Source organism: Numenius arquata, chromosome 12, assembly GCF_964106895.1.
Source record: "Numenius arquata chromosome 12, bNumArq3.hap1.1, whole genome shotgun sequence".
Taxonomy (NCBI): Eukaryota; Metazoa; Chordata; class Aves; order Charadriiformes; family Scolopacidae; genus Numenius; species Numenius arquata.
Genome location: NC_133587.1, coordinates 23,789,307 through 23,811,191, shown reverse-complemented (window position 1 = coordinate 23,811,191; position 21,885 = coordinate 23,789,307). Strand labels below are relative to the sequence as shown.

The 21,885-nt window shown below is 40.0% G+C and overlaps 1 protein-coding gene and 1 long non-coding RNA gene across 3 annotated transcripts in view; one reads left to right on the top strand and one right to left on the bottom strand.

Annotated features, from left to right (window-relative positions):
- Positions 1 to 21,885, bottom strand: part of CACNB2 (calcium voltage-gated channel auxiliary subunit beta 2) — a 268,026-nt gene that overhangs the window by 128,796 nt on the left and 117,345 nt on the right. The gene's annotated exons all lie outside the window — the stretch shown is intronic.
- The window catches only part of LOC141470825 (uncharacterized), a 51,937-nt gene continuing 32,029 nt past the window's right edge, over positions 1,978 to 21,885 (top strand). The window contains exon 1 of the long non-coding RNA XR_012463505.1: positions 1,978 to 2,176. This is a non-coding gene — a long non-coding RNA (uncharacterized lncRNA). The remainder of the gene's footprint in view (positions 2,177 to 21,885) is intronic.

Genomic DNA, 21,885 nt, shown 5'->3' with positions numbered 1-21,885 from the left:
GGCTGTTCCAGTGCCTGACCACCCTCTCAGTAAAGGAATTCTTCCTAATACCTAATCTAATCCTCCCCTGCCACAACTGCAGACCATTCCCTCTGGTCCTGTCATGATTCCCTTGGGAGAAGAGGCCAACACCCACCTCTCTACACCCTCCTTTCAGGGAGTTGTAGAGGGCAATGAGGTCTCCCCTCAGCCTCCTCTTCTCCAAACTAAACATGCCCAGTTCCCTCAGCCTCTCCTCGTATGACTTGTTCTCTAGATCCCTCACCAGCTTGGTGGCTCTCCTCTGGACACGCTCCAGCAGCTCAATGTCCTTCCTGTAGTGAGGGGCCCAGAACTGAACACAGCCCTCGAGGTGAGGCCTCACCAGTGCCCAGTACAGAGGCACCATCACTGCCCTACTCCTGCTGGCCACGCTGTTCCTGATACAGGCCAGGATGCTGTTGGCCTTCTTGGCCACCTGGGCACACTGCTGGCTCCTGTTCAGCCGGCTGGCCACCAAATGTAATTCTGTCCACAGAACGTAATGCAGAGTCACAGGGAACACTGTCTTCTTGTAGCCTTACAGCACTGAAGCACAGAGAATGGGGATACAGACAGAAAGAACGGGTCAAGCGCTCAACATGCCGTTGCTGGTCTAGGACGCTCACGCAAACGAATGTGCACAGCCAAACACTTCTGAAACAGCTGTAAACTCTGCCAGGGCTTGAAGTGGTTGGAAAAAAAAAGGTTGTCAACAACCACGTTTAAAAGAAACAATACCCTGAAGATTAAAACAGAGATAATGTTTGTTTTGCTATACATTTTAATTGCAAGAAGGGAAATGCATACGCTTTTGAGCACAAGGCCTTCAATAAGAGAACCAATCTTCACAGATAACACTAAGATCTTGAAGCAAAATATGTAAAACTTACACAACCCTGGAAAAACAGCCTGTGATGGCTACAGTTCCTTAAAAAATACAGCTTTCCACTGAAAAATTACTAATTTAACTTGATAATATCATCACTACATGTTGCTACACTGAATGCCACATTAAATAAACACTGGGATTTAATTTCAGTGAAAGGATTTTAACCCTCACACTCAGCACGTGTCCGCTCCTGGGTGCACGGAAATGTTTCAAGTGCCACCATCAGCTCGATGATCGCCAGGTGATGATCTCCTGGAGCTGGTGACTGAGGAGTAAGTTTGGGTTGTAGCTGCGCCCAGGAGCTACCATGAGCTACCAGGGATATTAACCCCTTCTAGCTACATCCATGTCCTGAAAACTGCTTGAGGTACAGGTTGCCCTCTGGGTACTATTGCTGTGCAAGTCCCATCCTCGGGACATTGACTCACCAACTGATACTTCACAAAGGAGAGGTTCGAGCCCTTGGTCCTTTAAAACTGTTTTTGTTTTTAAAATTAGGTAATAATTCATGTACCAAGTCCAACCATATCTCAAAATTGAATTTATAAAGGTGCTTGTACAACTTGAGCTATTGATATATCCAGATCCTGTTCTCAGGATTTGCCACAGGAGGCATTTTGGCACACTTTGCCTTTGTTTATGAATTTTGGCACAAGCCATCATTCCACAATTCCATCAATTTAATTTATATATTCTCACCAAATTTTGTGGTTTCTTTGGCCTCATCACTTCTTCAAATTTCAGTTCCCATTTTTCATTTTTACTGTGTTTGAAACCTCTAATATTTCTGATGTTCGCATTTTTGGCAATCCTAAAGGCTTTATTAATTATGTTTAATTTTTGGTGGGGACTGGCTTGTACACTTTAACAAAAGCTCCAGTGAAATGAGTTCTAGTGAAATGTGAAAGTTGGAAAACTTGTCTCTGCAGAAAGGACTATGTATCACTTACGACCCACTTCAGAGCTCACAATAGGAATGAAGTGCAATTTAGGCAGCACATGTGCTGTTGTAATGGCCTCTCTCACGTATGAGATGGGCGTCACCCTGGCACTGCAGAAACATACTTCAGTTTAATGAGCAGGGAGCCAGATGTGTAACCCGGACTAATGACTCTCACTGTGTTGTGGGGAAAACACAGAAGAACCAGTACTTTAGCTAAGCGGAGTCAGTAGTCTGCAATGTAATGGATGGAATATGTACAGAGAACTAATGCAACATGTGACAAGGACATTTTCAGAACTGCCCTGGCAAGATGCAGCATGAAGGTAAGATACTAGATCTTCCTTGTCCACTCAAATTAATAGAATCTTGTTAGCAGAAAGTAAAAACGTGAATACTTAGGGCAGGGTGGAAAGGTCTTCCCTCTCCTACACTTAAATGACACATATTTTTTCCAAGTTATATTTTCCTAGATTGGTGTAAAATGGTGATTTTTCATTACATTTTCCTGTTTGATACATTTTTTCCCCCTTCCTTTTGCTACGATTCCCAATCAGTGTTCATAAAAAGAATGCTCTGAGCAGCCTGGTTCCCCAGTGCTGACAACATGGAAAGCTCACGCATCAAACCAAAGAGCGTACCTCAAACTGCATTTCTGTCTCAGGCTTGCCTTCTCTGTCCGAGGCTGCAGGGCTCTGATACTCCAAGAAAGGCACTCCGGCGTTTTCTATGTTCCCGTTAGAGTTTTAAAGGTGAACCTGCTAGTGTGATTCAGCAGTCAGCCCCCAACACCTTTTTCAGGTTCAAATCCACAATACTAAGGTGAGCTGGGCAAGGATTTCTGAAGTCACTGAGAAACTCCTCCTAATTACAAAATAAAAATACTAGACAATTGATTTACTACAATGAAAAAAGTCAACAGTATAAGGATTCTGATCAAACCCATAATTGTTCATCTTAATATGGTAGTGACTTATAAAAAGACAGTATTTTTAATTCCAAGATACAATAATTTCTGCTTTCCTAAATTCATAAAACCGAACCTAATTATATATTGTGCTGTGCATGACATGAACGGAATAATGGATTTACACTAGACCAGCATCAATGCAGAAAGTTGCTTTTAAAATTTAAGAAGGAAATGTCTGTCTCAAACAGTTTAGTTCAGACACCTTAAGCTTCTCCTGAAATGAAAGACCTCTGCCATTATGATCCTAGTTGCTTTGTTTAAGTCTACACAAATTCTAATGAAGCTGGGAGATCCATGTGAAAGCACAGCAACAGAAGCCGATCACATTTTCTTGACAGAAAATATTCGGGCCAGAAAATCTTATGATGTTCTGGGAACTCACTGAATTACTTTGAATTTGGCAGAAAGTTATCGAAGTGTTTAGCTTGAAAATGACTTTTCTAGCATTCCAGCAATAGCATAAGCTATTAAGCTGTTTCTTACACTCCAAAGTGACCCTGTTTCCAAGAACTGGAAATATTGCTGAAAAGCAGTATTAAAAAAGTTCAAACATTACTTTTTCCAGTGCCTTACACATATTCATTTACTAGTTTCTAGCAAGCAAATACTGAAGAAATTACTCCGATTTGAATAGAATACTATGCTTGGAAAATACTGGTTTATTGTTATATTATTAGAAGGTAAGAAAGATATGCATGTTTTATTATCATATAATGATAAAGTATATGTGAATGTGACACAAAAAAACCCAACCAGAAACTTTCAAATAAAAACCAGTCCCCAAATGGTGCTTAAATAAATAAGCAAAATCATAGAATCATAGACTAGTTTTGGTTGAAGGGACCTTAAAAGGTCATCTAGTCCAAGCCTCCAATCATAAGGCGCTTAATAAGAGGGGAAAACGTGAAGCCCAAGCATGTCTGGGTCATGCAAATTTTCAAAGAAACTCTATCCTGATGAACTGAGCTGCTGAACTGCACACTTACAAGACTGTGCTGAATTGCACAGAAACGATAATACATACATAATACATACTGAGAACTTTGCCAAACCGAGAAGGCACTGTTACAGTACAACTATTACAACTGTAAACCAGGCTTCTACTGACATCCTTTGATCAGCATGAGCCTACTCAAAGTGAAATTTAGCTTTTATACCTAGAATTGCTAGTAGAGCTTTAAAATGTTTTTTTTTTCTGATACTAATATTCTACCAATACCGTTAACTAACAAGCTCATAATTTTTAAGGGATGACTATTCTAAATTGTCAATCTGTCAGCATCCTTTCGGCAGCCTCAAAACATTCAGAAAAAATAGAAATTTATATCCATTAAAATACTGCAAAATGCAATGTATAATTAATGACAAGCTGAAGAAAAACAAGTTGTTTTGTGAAGAGCAGAAGTAATGAAGCCCGGTTTCCCACACACACCTCCACAATACCTTCAGCTCTCTCTCATTTTCCCTACACACCACATGCTCCGTACCCTCAGTTCCCCTCCCCAAAGGCCCCTTCCTTTTCCATGACTTGCTGGTTGAACAAGAGGCATCATTTTTTTCAGCTCCTCTGGAGTTAAACTCGTGCTCATCGGCTGGCTGGATGCTATCTTTTGGATGCCAGAGGAGCCCAGAGAGTGCCTTGACTCTCACACACTGGCGTGTCCAGCAAATGGTTTTAACAGCCACGTCCAGCCCCCAAGAAGGTTTGTTATAAGCACTCAGTACTTCTGAGACCTCTGCAAGACTGATTTAAGTTGGCCATAGGATTGAAGTTACTGAGAAGCACAACTAACAGATGGAAAGTGGGATTGCATAAATCTTGTCTTAGGAAACCAATCTAAAAATCAGAGCTGTTATACAAAGACTGTCCATACGCTTTAATACTCAGCAGCTTGTTTAAACAGAAGATGATGGCATGAGCAGCAATGTAAACATTCAGACACACCGATCATCAGTATGTCCAGTATCATGACACACTGATTCTCCAGTCAGTATGGAGAATTTTCAAACTATCTTCTTCACAGAACATTGGCTGCTGTTATTAAGCAGTTGCAAGTGCAATATAACCCCCAGGCTTTCACGCGGTGTACACGCGTCACCAAGGGTGCATGAAAATTTGCAAATATTGTACTTATAACAAAGGACTTTGGGGATCAGTAATAAAAAAAAAATAAATAAATGCAAAAGTCATATGTGTGTAAATAGAAGGTACATAAATAGAAAAACCTATTTTCACCATTAATGACATTTTCCGTATTTTGGCCCATAGCAAAAAGTAACTTTAAAATAGAGCAGCCCAGTGGTCTAGTTGCCTACAGAATGGGTATCTCAACGCAACGAAGTTTCAAGGCACTTTACCTCCCCTCCTTCTACACCCTTTTTATGCTGCACTCCCATCCTGGGAAGCAAATAGCAGAACGCATCCTTTCCGTTTTATGAATTCAAAGGCTGGTTAATTGCAATTTGAAAACCGAATGAAAAAAAATAGCAGCAGGAATTATATATTCCACTGATGTTAAAAACATAAATACAGGAAAATCTGGGCAAATTGGCAACAGGTGGGACGTCACTTCTCTGCAGAGTGGGGTAGGTAAGGACAAAATGACAGCCACAGGAGTTACTGCGCCTGACGTGCTTACACTTTCTAGCAGTTACAGAAGTTTCTGTATTGAAGAATTTCTGTGTCACAAGAACTGTGTTGGTGGTGAAAACATGGCAGTGGTTATGCAAAAAGTATTACTTTATTTCATCCTCCTGTAACGTTTTAATTGACTTGAATACTTCAGGGGACAACTTGTTAGAACGGACATCCTGAAATATGGCAATTCAGAAAAAAGTACCCCTTAAACAGTTATCCAAATTTCTGTCCAATTACGCAATTTGTATCCACTTTTGATGCAACATCTATCATTAAGAGACTATTATCCATAGTCAATTTACTTAATTATATGTGCCAAGAAATATGAGAAAGTTCTCAAGCTATCTCTCTTCTTTAATCTTCCAAATCTTCCCATTACTTTCAGCCATCTAAACAACTCCTTTTTCAATTAGATAATGTTTGACAACTAGTACTGCTAAAACCAAGCTAAGTTGCAAGCACAGCTTCCTTTAAAATGCTTCTGAACAAGAAGTGACTACGCCCAAAATTACAAAGCTAAATAGTCTCTTCCCTTCATGACACATCTAGAAACTAGGACAGAAACTGAGGAAGTATGAAAAGAATGGTCATCAACCATTGGGTTGATTGAAGAGTTGACCAAATGTTCAGAAATCTGCATAATCATAGAATCTCATGGGGTTGGAAGGGACCTCTGGGAATCATCTAGTCCAACCCCCTGCCAAAGCAGGTCCACCTAGAGCAGGTTGCACAGGAACGTGTCCAGGTGGGTTTTGACTGTCTTCAGAGAAGGAGACTCTGTCACCTCCCTGGGCAGCCTCTTCCAGGGCTCTGCCACCCTCAAAGTAAACAAGTTCCTCCTCATAATACACACGGCTGAATCCCTTCAGCCAAATTTTATCCCTTTCTGCCTATGTTTCACTTCACCTGTCCTGCTTTGGTGCTGCTTCTCAGTCCACAAGGGCTGTCCATCCACAGCGCTGCTCCCCTACCCTCGCAAACAGTAACTTCTTCCTCTGTCCACCAGCACCTCTATGACTATGCCAAATAGAGCTTGGACTTCTTTGGACCTCTTAATGGTGTGATATGAGGTTAAAGCTTTGTTTTACTCTATAGCCCAGATGAATCAAACCTTCCCCTTGATGACATTATTTGATGACCAGTAGACACAAAGATGAAAATGTTGCATGGGAACGAGGACATTATTTGAGCCAATTTCTAACATCAGATAGCTTCTGTTTAGGAAAACAATATATTTCCAGTTGATTGTTTTGTTGTTGGGGTTTTTTTATTATTATTTTACACCCTTTTGTCACCAAAAAGGTTATTCTCCAATTTTTCCCCATTTATAATTGTATTGGCATTGTTGGAGAATTTCAATACACGTTAATTCATCAGAACTCTTAAGAACTGCTTGGAAAAGATATATATTAAAACGTTCAGCCTTAAGTTTTAATTATATTAATTACATAAGAAAAAAATGCTAAAGGCAGCTATAGCTATGGATGGACCCGATGATCTTATGGGTCTTTTCTAACCTAAATGATTCTGTGATTCTACCAGTAGCTGATCTCTGCTGTTCCGGGCATCCGTGCTGAAAACAAATCCAGTGGAGTTGTATACAGTAGTTGTGTAACTTCCCACTTCACAGCACACTTCCTGTAGGACCCACTGTTGCATCATCCCCCCCCAAACATATGATAGGAGAACGTTCTAATCTGAGTAAAGAAAAATTGACCATAAGAGGAGGGACAGAACAGATGTTAGCAATAACTACTCCTTTGTGGACATCCCCAAATAATCCAGGAATAGGAATGATCCAAATCTGATTTCCTTCTAGAAGAAAGCTGTGGAGCAGCCATTACAGAAGACACCACCCATGGGCTTTCTCAGAGTAACTCTGGAAAGCCACTGTCATGCCTCTGATACGCTTCTACTGCAACTATATTCAAATCTCTCATAAAAGTTATAGAAAGCAGCAAGTTTAAGCCAAACATTTGTCTTAAGTTTATGCCTATGTTACTTTTTTTTTTATCTCCATCCTTTCTCTTCTACAGTGTAAAAAAGAAAACAAAGCACATCCAGTCATAACTTAAAAAAATATATATTTGTAATCTATTTATATTTTATTTCACCAGCACAGCTGTAGTGGGATATCTGCTGCTCTAAGTCCCTGCCCCAGGATACAGGCACCTGGTCAAACGCTGTCAACCCAAAACTCAGAGTGTGTTACAACCTAATCCAACCCAAAGATAACACAGAGTGTAACACTTGTGTCTGTAAAGAGAATGTACTTCAAACTACTGCCAGCAGAGAGTCCCATTGCTCTCATATTGAGGAGAAAACAATCATTTAGCACAATCCACAGAAAAAACAAAACCACAGAGCAAACAGCAAGCTACCTCATTTCAGCTGTTTTAATAGGCTTATAGACAGAAGCTCTCTCGGCAACAGCCACCTGTGAGTCCTCTCCCTGCCCCTGAGCTCCAGTTTTTACAGGTTTTCAAGGTGTCAGCAAGTTAGTACATTTTAAAAAAGGAAGCTCGAAAGTATAATTTGGACTTGCACGAAAAAGGCTGGCACGTTTTTCGACAACATCTGAGCTTGGCTAGAGAAGAGCAAAATGGAACAGTTTATCTGTAATTAAGTTAACTTGCAAGCCAGCCCTTACATTGTATCGTAAAATTAAAGCGCTCCCAAGCATCTGGCCTGCGCTCCTTCCACATATGCTTACCCCAGGAGTAATGTGCTTAGTTTGAGGAGACATCAGGCGTCTGTCAAGCATGTCAGCCTCGCTCCAAGTGGGCCAGCCCTTCCAGCAGCAGCAACGCTTCTTACAGGAGCCAAACCTCCGACGTAAAGCACGGCACCAGCGCAAACTTCAGCAAATCATCCCGCGTGAACCATTATTAGAAACACTTGTCCGTCTGAGGCCTGGTTGAAAGCGCCCAGCTTTTGCCTATATGGAGCGGTACTGTTTGCTGGCGATTTCCCTCAGCTCTTGATGTGACTCAGTCCCTATGTTAGGTTACAGCTCAGCAGAGAGCCCGTCACCATCAATTACCGAGGAGGAGTGGGAGGGCTCCGTGCTCCCGGTGACGTCAGCCGCCGTAGGAACGCAGCCCGCACACTTGCTGGAGTAACATAACATTTGATTGATCTCAGATGCACGCCTCGCAGCACGCACGGCCTCCTGTTAACATACAACAACTGGCTGTCCAGCCAGAAACAAATCACAAAGAGGTATCTGAACACGAACACTGGATAATCGACTTCTTGATGTCAGTGGATACAGACTTTACCCTTTTCTTTTTTTTTTTGCCCTTCCTGAATAGAGATATTAGGCACTGGAATTTCAAGTTGGAAATCTCAATTTAGGTTGGAAATCTCAATTTAGGTTGGAAATCTCCCCTGTAAAAGAAAAATTACTCTTGGCGATAGTTAAGGTAGAAGATATATTACGGGAGAAGATGCATTCAAATGAACCTTAATCATGGTTCTTTATAAAAACTGCCATCCTAAAAACAAACTCCCTAGATGCTTCAGCACTTCCATGCATTTTCCAGTCCACTGAAATCATCAGGAAAATTCACATGCATAATATCATTGACCCTAATGAGTTTAAGAGTTTGCAAGGTTAGGGTCAACTGGCTTAAAATAAAAGTATAGATTAAATGTAAATAAGAAGAATGAAGAATACACGTCTGTATTGGTCAGGCTTCTGGAGGTGCAGTAAAGAGAAGCAAGGAGCAGGCAGCAACAGGCAAGGAGTGGTATGAACAGAGAAAGAGCTGCGGAGAAGCAGCTTTCTGCTCCTGCTACCACTGAGATGATAAATGATGAGGCAGTGACTCCTGAGAGTAGCAACAAGCACAAACATTTTTTTTGGCTCCAGCTGCTCAGTGAGCTAGGCAATCTTCTCCCCCTGCTTACGCCTTGAGACTGGTCTTTAATAGGCACGCTGAGCAAGCAAAGCCCCATAAAGTCAAAACTCCAGCCTGTGAGAGCTTAAAACATTGCCTATTTCCAAAGGCCAAACTCTTACACTCTGTAAAGTCGACAGTAGTCAGAGAGGGAAGGGCAGACCCCACCTACACATCTCACAATAAGAAGCAAAACAGATTAATTTATTTATTTTTAAATAAAGACTTCAGACTGGCTTCCATTTATATAAACTGGTTTCTACACATATTTTCACACAGCCACTTTTCAGGTGTACCAAGGTCAATATGGAGTTCTCCTCTACCCTGCCCCATCACTTAAAATGGGATTTCTTATTTGTATTAGCTGCATACCATATTGCTAACTATTCTAACTCACTGAAACTAGAAGTGATTTCTGGTTTATACATTATCAGGTTTCCTTTTTTTTTTCCCCTCAAAGGGAGGCTGGGAATGCAGAATTGTTAGAATTTTACCACTGTTTCAGAAATCAATATTCATTTTAGGTTCAGTTCAAATGCCAAAATAGAATTAAATAGGTAGAAACCTTGCATAAGTTTTTGATGATCGCCAAATATTTATTTCTCAAGAAATAGATATTTCTATTTACCTGAAATAAATTCGGGAAAGAAAAATACCCAGAACATTGACAACCTCTTGTATAATTTATTTTGACTTCCATAAGGCACTTTTAGGATGCATTATTGAACTGGAAATGTTGAAAAAACTACTGTTTTCAGAGGAAGCAAACTCTTAAACTTCAGCGAATATAATTTTAGGTCACTGTGAGAAGTATAGCAATTTCTGTTGCAATACTATATTAATAAAGTGATTTTTTTTTTTTTACAGTACAATTACTGAGCTAGCTTTTTGGCAAAATTATCATCCTTAAAAAGTTTAACACATGCTGTGGGACACAAATACCTTGGGGCAAATCAGAAATTCTCTGAAGAATATACAATCACAGTTCCAGCTGGAATATTGCAATTAGGACAGGGCAGCTCTGATTCCAGAGGCTTATTTTCTGCCCTTCAGCAGATTTTACAGAATCCTGAAACTCAGCTTGCAAGACCAGGCTGTCATCATGGCAAATTTTGGCATCACAATATTGAAATAAAAGAACTTTGTACTAGAAAACACAGTAATGAGATGACTAAACTGCAGAAATGGCAATAGAGAAATTCCCTCGTACTGATCACAAAGTTTCAAAAGCTCCCTAAATCTTCTAGTCACAGAATAGAAACAGCATCTTTCTTTCTTTTCTTTTTCTTTTTTTTAAACTTTTGAACAGCAGTCACAGAACTAGTGCGTAGTAAATGCTAGATGACTTCTGCCCTTTTTTGCCCAAGAGCGTGAACTGTCACCTAAGCAGTCCAAGGTCTATTAAAAGCTGCCTGCTGTGTGTAACCTGTCAAATTAATTAAGGTGCCTTCGAACAAAAGTCAGTGACCTTCAGTCACATACAGAAAAATATAAGGTCTTTATTAAGAGAACAACACAAACATAATTCTTCCAATGATAACTATTTTCATTCATTCTTTAATCCTGTGTAGCATTAATGGAGAAGTGGCTTTAACACTAAATCTTAATACCCTATATTTACACAGTGTTTTCATCAGAAGTCTTTAAACACAATCTTATGAAATTTTACTGTGTTTCGACTATAAATGCCATCAACCACATGAGAAAACAGAAGTTTGTGAATGTTTAAGTTTTTTTGGTTTTGTCTTTTCGTTTAACAAAGCAAGGTACCTGGACTCTGCTTCTTTCCATCCCAAGTTGAAATGGATGTCTGTCTGAAAAAGCTCTTGTTGACAAACCAGATCCAAAATGAGTCGTTAGAGATCACAACAGCCAATAACTCAGAAGTAATAAAAGCTTAGACATATGACTAATTTTTCTCATCACCAAGTTATTGTGCATCAGCTGATCCATATGTGGACATGTGGGCATGCTTAGCACATGGCAAACAAATTAAGGCAATTTATCATAATTCTGCCTCATTATGGATTATGTTATCTGGCATCTGCTGATGGATAAATGCATGAACAGGTAATGCATGGCAACTTGTAAATCCATGTGTCTAAATCTAATATATATATACACACACACACAAAGGAGAGTTCTTCTGTCTCTCCTTCCCATTTTAAAGGCAGATAATGCATTTGTTTTTCTTTAGTTATCTGAGATATCACATTTGTTTTTATTCAGTCATCAAATACCTCATCAGTCTTATACAATTTCTCAAAAGATAACTTCATGTTTCTGGGTTTACTCAGCCAACTCTTAAGGTATCCAGTTATCTCATACAAAGACCTCAGGTTGAGTTAAATATGGTCCAAGCTGTTCCCTTTCCCTATGTGAAGGTGAATATTTATCCATCTGCCATTGATGTAAGTTACATATATTGCCAGCTCTTCTCACCTGGTAGGAGTCAACTTTAGAAGAGTTTCCTTTCCCCTTTTGGAAGACACAGTCTCCCCCAAAAGACATCATGGTATTAAAATCCCTCATTTATTTAACACAACAAGACATCAGAACACTGTATATTCCTACGCAAAGTTGACATACATGAATTTTGACATTTACAACATTTTTGTTGAGAAGACAGATGATAAATTAGTCAAAGATCACATAGAGTCAACAGTTCAGTAGCAAACAGACTCAAACTCAGATTTCCTAAATTGCTGCATTTTCCACAGAAAATATGCAAAACTGCCAAATCCTGTTGGCAGGAGACCGCTCAGCTCCTAGCTCATCCCAAAGTTCATGAAGGTTTCTCAGGTTCATCATTCCCTCTCAGACCCTTACCAAAGGGCCATTCCGCTGGGTGTTTTGCAAACTAACTGAATAGGGCCGCTGAGGTAGCAGAGTCCCAGGTGAGATGCTGGAGAATGGCTGGTTGACACTTGGAGCAAAAGCCAATAACCCATCTGCTCACCCAGCATGGTGGGAGCTGAGCTGTAGGACAGCCCACCATTTCCCAAGCACGCTCTGCCCAGTTGGAGTAAGGGACACAAACAGCATCTCCTGCCTCCAAATAAAAGTTTCTTTACTATCAGATATAAAGTCAATCTCGTTTTTCTCTCTGTGGCCAACAGAGAGTCAACTATTTTCTAGAAGCAGGAGAGGGTTTCAGATGAAAGATTCATTACAGAATACAAGAAAAAATTCTGTAACACCTAAATATTGCAAAATAGGCTTGAAGGTTTGAAACAGGTGAGTATTCAAGCCAGCAGGGTTACGGGTTAAAATACAGAGAGAAGATTATTATTTTTTTAATAAGGTCAAGTTGACTTGGTTCAGTATCTACTGGGAGAAAGAGGTTCACTGCTATGTTTTACAGTTAAAATGCACCCCAAGAGTATCTGGCTTACCAAGAACTGCTCCTTCATATTCCTTGTTTTTGACCAGCTAATTGAGGAATTTGTCTTATGAAGTGTTGCTCCTGAGAGAGAGCAACAGTTGCATGTGAGAGAAAACTATCGCATCTTCGTGGATGCTGATTTTCCTGACTTCCAAGTACACATTGCTTTGCCAAAAATCAATTTAATGCAAATTAAATGTGGAATTCCACCAGTCTAAATGTACTCCTACCTTTACATGACACTGCCCTACTGCAAGATGTCAGTAGTGGTGGGGCAACAAGCCTCCACCACCCAAACCACACTGTGAAGCATGACGAGAGAACACACCAAGGGCTTAACTCCCTTTCTGAGTTTAATTTCTATTTTGTAATAGATAGCAATACCTATGCCATGTAATGCTGTAGCAGTTTAAAGGTAGAAAAGGCATCTATTTCAAAACAAGTATCTCACACTGGAAACATTAATAATTAACCACACACACACACACTTATTCAAGTAAACAGAAAAAATGACAGCTTTGAGATACATACAGTTGTGCTTAACATTTAAATGAAGTATTTGTTTTTCTTTTATTAAAGATAATTCATGTCACATTTTTCCTCTTCAAAGTACAAATTTAACTCCAGCCACAGTGCATAAGGCCCTCCTCTCCATCCATACATTTTGATTTTATACTTACAATAGCTACAGACAATGCTAGTTTACTGCAATCTCCTTTGATGTTAATTCTCCTGAAAATGTTCTTATTGGCGTGATCTGAAGCCCACAAGGCTCTCTTCAGTTGGCTTTAGATTAGGCCCTTACATAACTGTAACATCTGGGGCCCATTTCTGCTATGCAAGTTCCAACAGACGTAATTTCTGGGTGTATAAATTCACTTATATTTAACAGGCGACTGTATTCTGGAAAAGCTGAGCTGATATGCAATTCTGTTCAATGGAACATACAAGTTAATACATATTCTCCCAAAAAGGACTGAAATAAATAATGCTATTTTGTATGACATACACCCTAAATGTATTCCAGTGTATTACGTTAACTTCTGTACTTTGCAAATTTATATCCATCCCTGCAGAGAGGATAAAAACCACAGCAGACCGTTATTGCCGCGGCTGGAGCTACTGGAAGGGAGAAGGTCCAGGGTCAGTACTCTTCTCCTACATTATTTTTATGCTAAGTATCCAAAGTATTACATATACCTTGTAAATTCTAGATTAAACTGTGACCTTCCTCAGGAGACAGCACAGCAATCTAATATTAAAGTAGAAAAGATGCAAAGTCCCATTGCATAGCCCACGTAAAACAATTTGTGTATGTGCAACTCCAGAGTGAAGTTTGGAAGGGATTGCTATCGATTACTGAAAGCTCTCCATACAGTAGCTTGTTAGGCTATATGTGATGAAGAAATACGATTAATTGTTATAGTGTACTTTCTTCTTAAGGATAATTTTCCTCGAGAGAAGAGCAATTAGAATTTCTTGTAAAGTTACTTTCTTTTTTCCCCTGCTGACAATATAAACATCACACAAGGATATCTACATACATCCTTGTAATTGCACAAACAATAAAATATTAACAGGATTATCACTAAATCCTTGTGAGGAATTCCCTATTACTACTATAGAAAAAGCCTTGCTGAAATAAATAGACTACTATTACCCAGTAACGTGCACTGGTTTACAGGGAATCAGAGAACGGTCTTCAGATTACAGCCTCTAAGATTATATAAAAAGTAGGTCAGTACAACAATTAATTAAAAAGACTAAAAATAAGTTATTTTAAAAATTTTTTCCCAACTTTTACCAATGCAATGAGTGGATTATTCACACTCTCATCTATCGTATTTCACGTATTTTCACCATTTATCACAGAATACTACAGCCTACAAACACCTGAGATTACCTTTCTCTACTGACAGAAGTTACAGTTTTTTAGGCCCACAATGCAGAATTTTCAGTGAGCCTTCGCAAACAACAGCAGTCTCCAGCCGTCAACCTAAAAAGCACTGGACTTTGCAATTCCCAGTTTAACACTACTTAGCGGGATTTGGAAAGCAATTGCATGCCAATTAAGATATGTAAATAGGCTCAAGAAAACAATGTAGCATAGAAAAAACACTAACTTAGTCTTTTTAATAATAACAAACACTGTAATTCTTTTTTTTTTTTCTTTTTTCTTATAAGCCTGGAAAGAATGGCAAAACCCACAGTCATAACAAGGTTAAACTACAATATATTACACACAGAGCCTACTTTGAAGGAAGATTAACAAGACTACAAAATAAAGCAATTAAGCGTTTGGTCAGCTTTAATTGAATTCCCTTGTGCTTACCTACGTAATCATATTCTGATCTACAGAGAGCTTGTACATTTTTCAGCACACAGACAGATGAATGTTTACTGAGCTGTTACCTTATATATATTTTGTTTTATCTCCTCTTTGCTCTCCGGAGTGTTTGGTCCCCAGGCCTACTGTATTGCTCTGAAGCCTCTTATACTAACTTGCTCTTGGAATTTTCTGAGCAGCCCATCACTAGCATATTCTATAGCTTTAAAAAGAATTTAATCTTCACAATAAGAAGCACAATACGATGAGGGGAGCTTCCTGACCACCTTATGGTCAAACGAGAGCTAAGGCAGGCAGAATACGGTCAGAAGAGGCTGCTCATTCTGAAGGCTGTGGTATCTCCTTAGCATTTGAAATGGGGGCATGCCAGCTTTTTGTTGCCATTGGCACCAAAATCTGGTGTTTAAGCGAAAGCCTCCTGCTCGAAGCAGCAGCACCTCAGGTCCGAGTAGTTGACAACAGCAAGAGATCCTCATGCGAGGCCACGCATCTTGGGAAGACATGCAGATTTGTCGTGGGCACACAAATGACCAAAGATGACAAGACGACCAAAAAGAAGCTTTTTTAAAGCAGAAGGAAGGTGCTATTTAATGGGTACAACAGAATTCAAATACAGACAAAACCCTTAAGACAGAAGTGTCCCTTCTGTTGCATTTTGATCTTAAAATCAGTCCTCAAGAAAGAGCTTGAGCCACCCCAGCCATCGCAGTATAAGTTGAGAAACCATGTTTCTGTTGAGTAAATAACATAGACAGCAAATAACAGAACCAGACCCAAAAAGTGAGTGGGCACGACATGTTTTTAGAATACGAATCTCTTGAGAGCCAGTGAACACACATTAAATAAATTTTATATATAGTACCACTGTCGCAGTTCTTGTGCCACACTTTGTGGAGAACACACTGTCTTGTGGAAGGGTATCTTCACACACTTGGTCTGTGCTTGTATTTCTCCTTATCTCTGCTACTGGCTACTGTTGGAAAAAGCTAGATAAATCTTTGGTTTAACTGGGCACAGCATGTTTTATGTCAAGTGCTAAATTAACAGATGAGGGGAACAAAGAGAGAAGAAAAGGAGATGCAAGCTGAGTTCTTCAACGTTAGCTTAAAGGCTGGTATGAAACGTAACTCCCAGGAAGGGTCATGGTGCTAAGCTGCCCCTAAGGCTTCATAGCTGAGAGATGTCCCTGCAAAATCTTCCAGGGAAGGAGGTTGTTGTTACTCATACTTAAAGCTTCATTTTCATTGCTTGTATGTTTTTTCTTTTTTCACTCTGGTTCTGTTTTTGTGATCAAGGACTTACCTTTCCCTCTGGCAAAATGAAAAGCAACCTCTTGTTGTGTTAAGGCACAAATTCTCTAGAAACATCACGCCCAAACGTGTGGTACTAAGTGCAAGTAGTCCCTTTAGATGACTGTACACATGAGAAAAAAAATGTACATTCAAAGAACTGTTGTGCATTTCCATTGAACTACGTAGGTCAGTACAGATGTTAGCACTGTCAAGTACCAGGTTACAGGAAGGAGTTTTCCCCAGAGCATTAAACAGTGCTTTCAACCATGAACTATGCAGCCGAGGGACAGCCCATGACAGCAGGAACTGCCCAGAAGGTTACGTTATCTCTTCAAATAGAGACTTCGCTGATAGTGTTATTTTATTTTCCTCCCTAATATAATTCAGTCCATTTCTTTCCCATGATTAGCTCCTTAATATTCTCCAAGAGCCAAGGACATCATATACTCTGCTTTTAAACCTGATTTTGCCCTTAACCAGAAGTTACAGTAGACACTGCACTTCCTATTTAACTTTGCTGTATAGCCAATGTCAGTATTTGGTTGGAAAAGCTACATTTTCAACATAGAACAATATTTGTGAAACTACTATTTTTCAAAAGCAGAAGAGCATGGAGAACAATTTAACCAAGAGTCTTAAAATTTTTTTAACAGACAGTGCAATACAGATTGCATTTCAGGTCAGCTGTACATTAAAAAAAAGAAAATTACTCTGCCAAACAACTACTGCTCTGTGAATTATCAAGCACAACACGACTTAAAAATGATTGCTAAAATGTAATCTTGGCCATGCAAATGCCCATCTTTCATGCAAGGGCAGAAAGAGAAACACTTTTTAAAGAACACGGAGGTACCTCCAAGGGTTGGAGGAAGATCAGGACTTTTCCTCCTGGCTCATTTGGCTCCTGGTCCAGTCCTAGCAATTAGCAGAGCAATCACTGCAGGGCCCCAGAAGACAAATCAGTGACTACTAGCATGAGACAGTACTCCTGGATCCTCTTACTGGGGTCTAATGCATTAAATCTGCCTGGACCTTTCTCCTGAACCAAAGCCAACTGGCTTGGACTTTCCCAAGTCCATAGTATTAAACTAACTCTCTTCCCCTTCAAAAGAGGATAGCTGAATCCAAACCGCCCCGTAGCAAAACAATACTACCTGGCCTGTGCTGTCTCACAGGCAATGCCAAAGAGCTGCCTGGAAGACTGCGACTTCGTCCTGGCCAAACGCACACCAGGGATCACTCTCACAACTCTGCAGAGTTGCTCTCCTGCGCCAGGACACCTCTGACACTCCTCAGCACCCATGGACAGAAACAGCCTTAGGGCTAGACAGTTTCAACAACCCTACAGGCAAAGCCAGGCCCCATTTATGGGCACAAATGTACTTTAAACTGCACTCAGGTGATGATCGTTTCACCATCGTTTCTGAGCCAACTCACGTATTTCCATTTTATATCCTCACCTGCTCATCTGGAGTTTTCTTTCAAGCTGGCACCGTACCGCATCGACCCAGACAGACGCTGCGCTGCTAAACCTCTCAGGTGTCTTTCCAGAGACTCCTCTAAGTCCCTGCCCGGTGGGACAGCCAGCCGTCCCCCTGGCAGGCAGGGACAGGCCACCCACTGCCCACCACAGAGCGTCTCACGGGCTTTGAGACTTCCCATCGAATTTGAGCACTGCTAATATTGGCTTATTTCTGTTCTCAATCTTCTTCCTTTTTCACTGTAACTCAGTTAATTATTTCCATAAAGCTCCGGTAAAGCATGTAAAAAGAGATTTAGAAAACAAAACGGTGTTGGATACCGCGCTGTTATTTAAATAGTCTGGTTAGTTCAATGCAGCTGACGTTTCTTTAAGGCCTGGGTTACATACACCTCCACTGTACTTCCAGGCATTTTACATGTGGATTTAGGATTGCTGACAGCATCCATTAAGAAAAATATATATTTATCTCCCTGCAATGGGGTTATTTCTATAAACCTATTTAAGACAAATTTTCACTGGTAGTGACCCATGCCAATCACTCTTTCCCTTCTCTTCGCCTTTCCACACCAAATTACCTTTTAAGAACAAATACACAGATCAGTATAACATAATACAAATTAAAGTTACAATTTACAATGTAAAAATACAAGTGTAAGTTCACTTTGGGTCACCTGCTTCAAACTTCATGGCTCACCCAAGACTGTGCTTCCTCCTGTCCAGCTGCAGAGGGAACAGGTTTAGGTGGGATTTTTGTTTTGGTTTGGTTTTTATTTTTGGCCGATAAAAGATTTCAGTGGCGCAGCAAATCAAACATACTAAATCTGCATGCTTCAGCTCCAGAGACTGGTCAGAAGCAGAAAGTAATCAGAGACAGGAATTAAGAGAACGATTTTGTGTCCCAGATCCGGGGAATGCCACAGGATTGCTGGGCAATATTCAGACAAGAGGCTGCTGGAAAGAAGCTTCTAGAAAAAACAAAACAAAACAAAAAAAACCAAAACACCCACAATACAAAACCAAACCAAAACAGAACACAAACCCCCCATTTGCTATTCCTGGTACGTAACAGATATTTTGGGATTAGCTCATGAGGTGGAGAGGTGAATACACTGTAGAACAGAAAGAATGTGAATTAAAAAAGCAATTAGGCTGCTTGTGTAACCGAAATAAAAGAAGGGAAAGAGATTAAGGAAGAAAAGAGAATGGAGAAAAACACAAGGATTTTCTAAAAGAGCATACTTTACTACAGGAACAATTTTGAATCTGATGGATGGCTGTGGTGTGTTCAGTGCTGTCCTGCCCATCCAAACCTCTCTACCTGCCTCACAGCTGAGGCTGAGAGGAGGAGGAGGGACATCCCTTTTCTAGCTCCTGGACGGTAAAAAAACATAGAACTCATCTTATACACCTCTTCCTTGAAGTATTAGAAACTGAAAAAAAATCTTGTAAACTGAATTTTGAATTATTACGTATTTGTTTCATTGATAGCAGATAGAAGTCAGAGATGAAGCACTCTTCATCAGGCTGTGTGGTTTTTCACATACCATGGAAATGTTATTGGCAACACAGAAAAAGAACAATTTACACAGTTTTGTGGTGTCTGACAACAGTAAGTCCTGAGCTACAGATACCAAACCAATATTCAGTTGTATCTAACTATTGAAATCCCGAATTTCAGTTTGGTACATCTCAAAACATTACAATCTCAACAAAATCACCTTAAAGGAATATCTGTAAATCAGATCAACTTTTAAGAATTTGCCTTTTTTCAACCATGGCTATTACTCAAGCTGACTTAAAAGCTCACCTTCAACACTGGATGAACTCTTTTATCTGTCTTCTCTCTGCTTCCATCTTCTGTCACTCCCTTAAATACATCATCGTTCTCTTCTCCCTCTATATCACTTGCTGCTTTCACCATATTTTGACTTTTTTTCCCCCTAATTAATATGATTTCCCTTCCAATAGTCTTTCAATCCATTTTGCTTCCACTTACTGTGTTCTTTTCCTATATTGGCATGCCTCAAAAACCAAACAAACAAAACACTGCAAGGAAACCTCTACTCCAAATCCTACTGTCTTAAAACACCCCAGAAAACAGAATTTTACCAAATTTGTTTTAAATATCTGAAACCTCACCTGAGATCTCTCAGGAAATACAGTTTCCTTCAAAAAATAAATTAAAAAAATAATAATCTTAATCCTTCTTCCCTTATTAAATCCAGTAGAGTTAACAAAAGGTCAGTTGCTTGCAATATTATTTCTGTAGTAAATCTATTAGATCAGCCTTGACAAAAATTAAGTAATTTGTGATGGAGAACATAAATCATTCAGGTAATTGGAAAAGTCAGGTCATTTGGAAGCTGCTACATCTCCAGTATTTTTGGTTCAGAGCTACTTTACAGGACATTTTGTGACAGGTCCCTTTTGATGGAGGGTTCAGTGCCCTCCTCTGTCCTTATTCACGTTTTTCTGATCTCCTGACACACTTGCACATGGGTTTGAATGAGAAAGAACGCACGAGTGAACAGGAAGAGCAGGTATCATCTGGCCACTGCCAAGCCCAATATAGTCATGAAACAGGTTATATCATGGCTGCAGCACCACCAGGTTTAATTATTTCTTTAAAGTAGGACAACAAGATATACATGTTGGTAAGCAACGTAATTTCAATTTTTCCCCTTCTTTACATGGTCAGCTTACTTAAAGGAAGCAAAAGGAGGAAATGTGCACAAACTTGAACATAAGAAGTTCCACCTAAACATGAGGAGGAACTTCTTCACTTTGAGGGTGGCAGAGCCCTGGAACAGGCTGCCCAGGGAGGTGACAGAGTCTCCTTCTCTGAAGACAGTCAAAACTCGCCCGGACACGTTCCTGTGCAACCTGCTCTGGGTGGACCTGCTTTGGGCAGGGGGTTGGAGGAGATGATCTCCGAAGGTCCCTTCCAACCCCATATCATTCTGTGATTCTGTGAAAAGCAGAAACCAAAAAATTCACTTGGATTATTAATCCATTGAGGGAAATTCCCATAAAGAGCAGAAAAATTAACTCTCCGTTTGCTATTTTTATAACTTACTCCTTATCTTATTGCCAGAGCACATTCAAGTACAGTCGCATTTTAGGTAATCGTTCCAACCCAGAACCCATTCCCTTGCCCAGCACATCCACCTCGCCGACAACGGCTGTGCACGGGGAGCACAAAGGGAGGGTTCCATTGCAGCTCCACAGCCTTCTCCTCCTCCAGCAAACCTCCGGGGACAAGCCCAGGCAACACAAAGCACACGTTTGTCCTGACACCGCTCCATGCACAAGAGGAGTCTCCTGCCCGCCCGTCCCAGCCTGCCTCACAGTGATTGTTTCTTCCTAAGGAGATTTAGGCAGTTTGCGTCAATCAAGGATTTAACAAGAGACATAAATGCCATCCCCTCTTAACATAAACAAACAGCTGCCAGCACCTTCCTCGATGAGCTAAGGGTGCATGGGCGGCTGGCAGAAATTTTAAGTTAGTCATTTCTAGTGAATTCTCCTCTTTTAAACATAATAGCCAATCTTATAATTTAATCATAGGACTGATTCTAAAGGTCCTCATTTTTCTGTGGTAGCAAAAAAATACTTTAAAATACTTTACAGGCAGATATAAATAAAATGGGAGTTCTTATGACTAGTAAGATATAATATTAAATGCCCAGAATTACATACAGAGTACAAAAGCCATTAACAAAGTCAGCATAGACAATCATTAAATGTTTGTCTAACTCCAACTGTCTAAACGAGGAAACAGATAGAACTCAAATAATGAATTATTGTATAAGGCTTGCTCCTTGGTCCATGAAGTGGAGCATATCTGTATCAGAACAACAGCAAAAGTCAGCATTCATAAGTCACAAGGCTTCAAGCCTTGTCAGATCTTCTTTTTGCAGTAAATTGAATAATAATAATAGTTTTTAAAACTCTTGATTCAAGTTGTTTCAAATTGCAATATCAACACAAACAGGCTTGATTTTGCAAGCAACAGCTT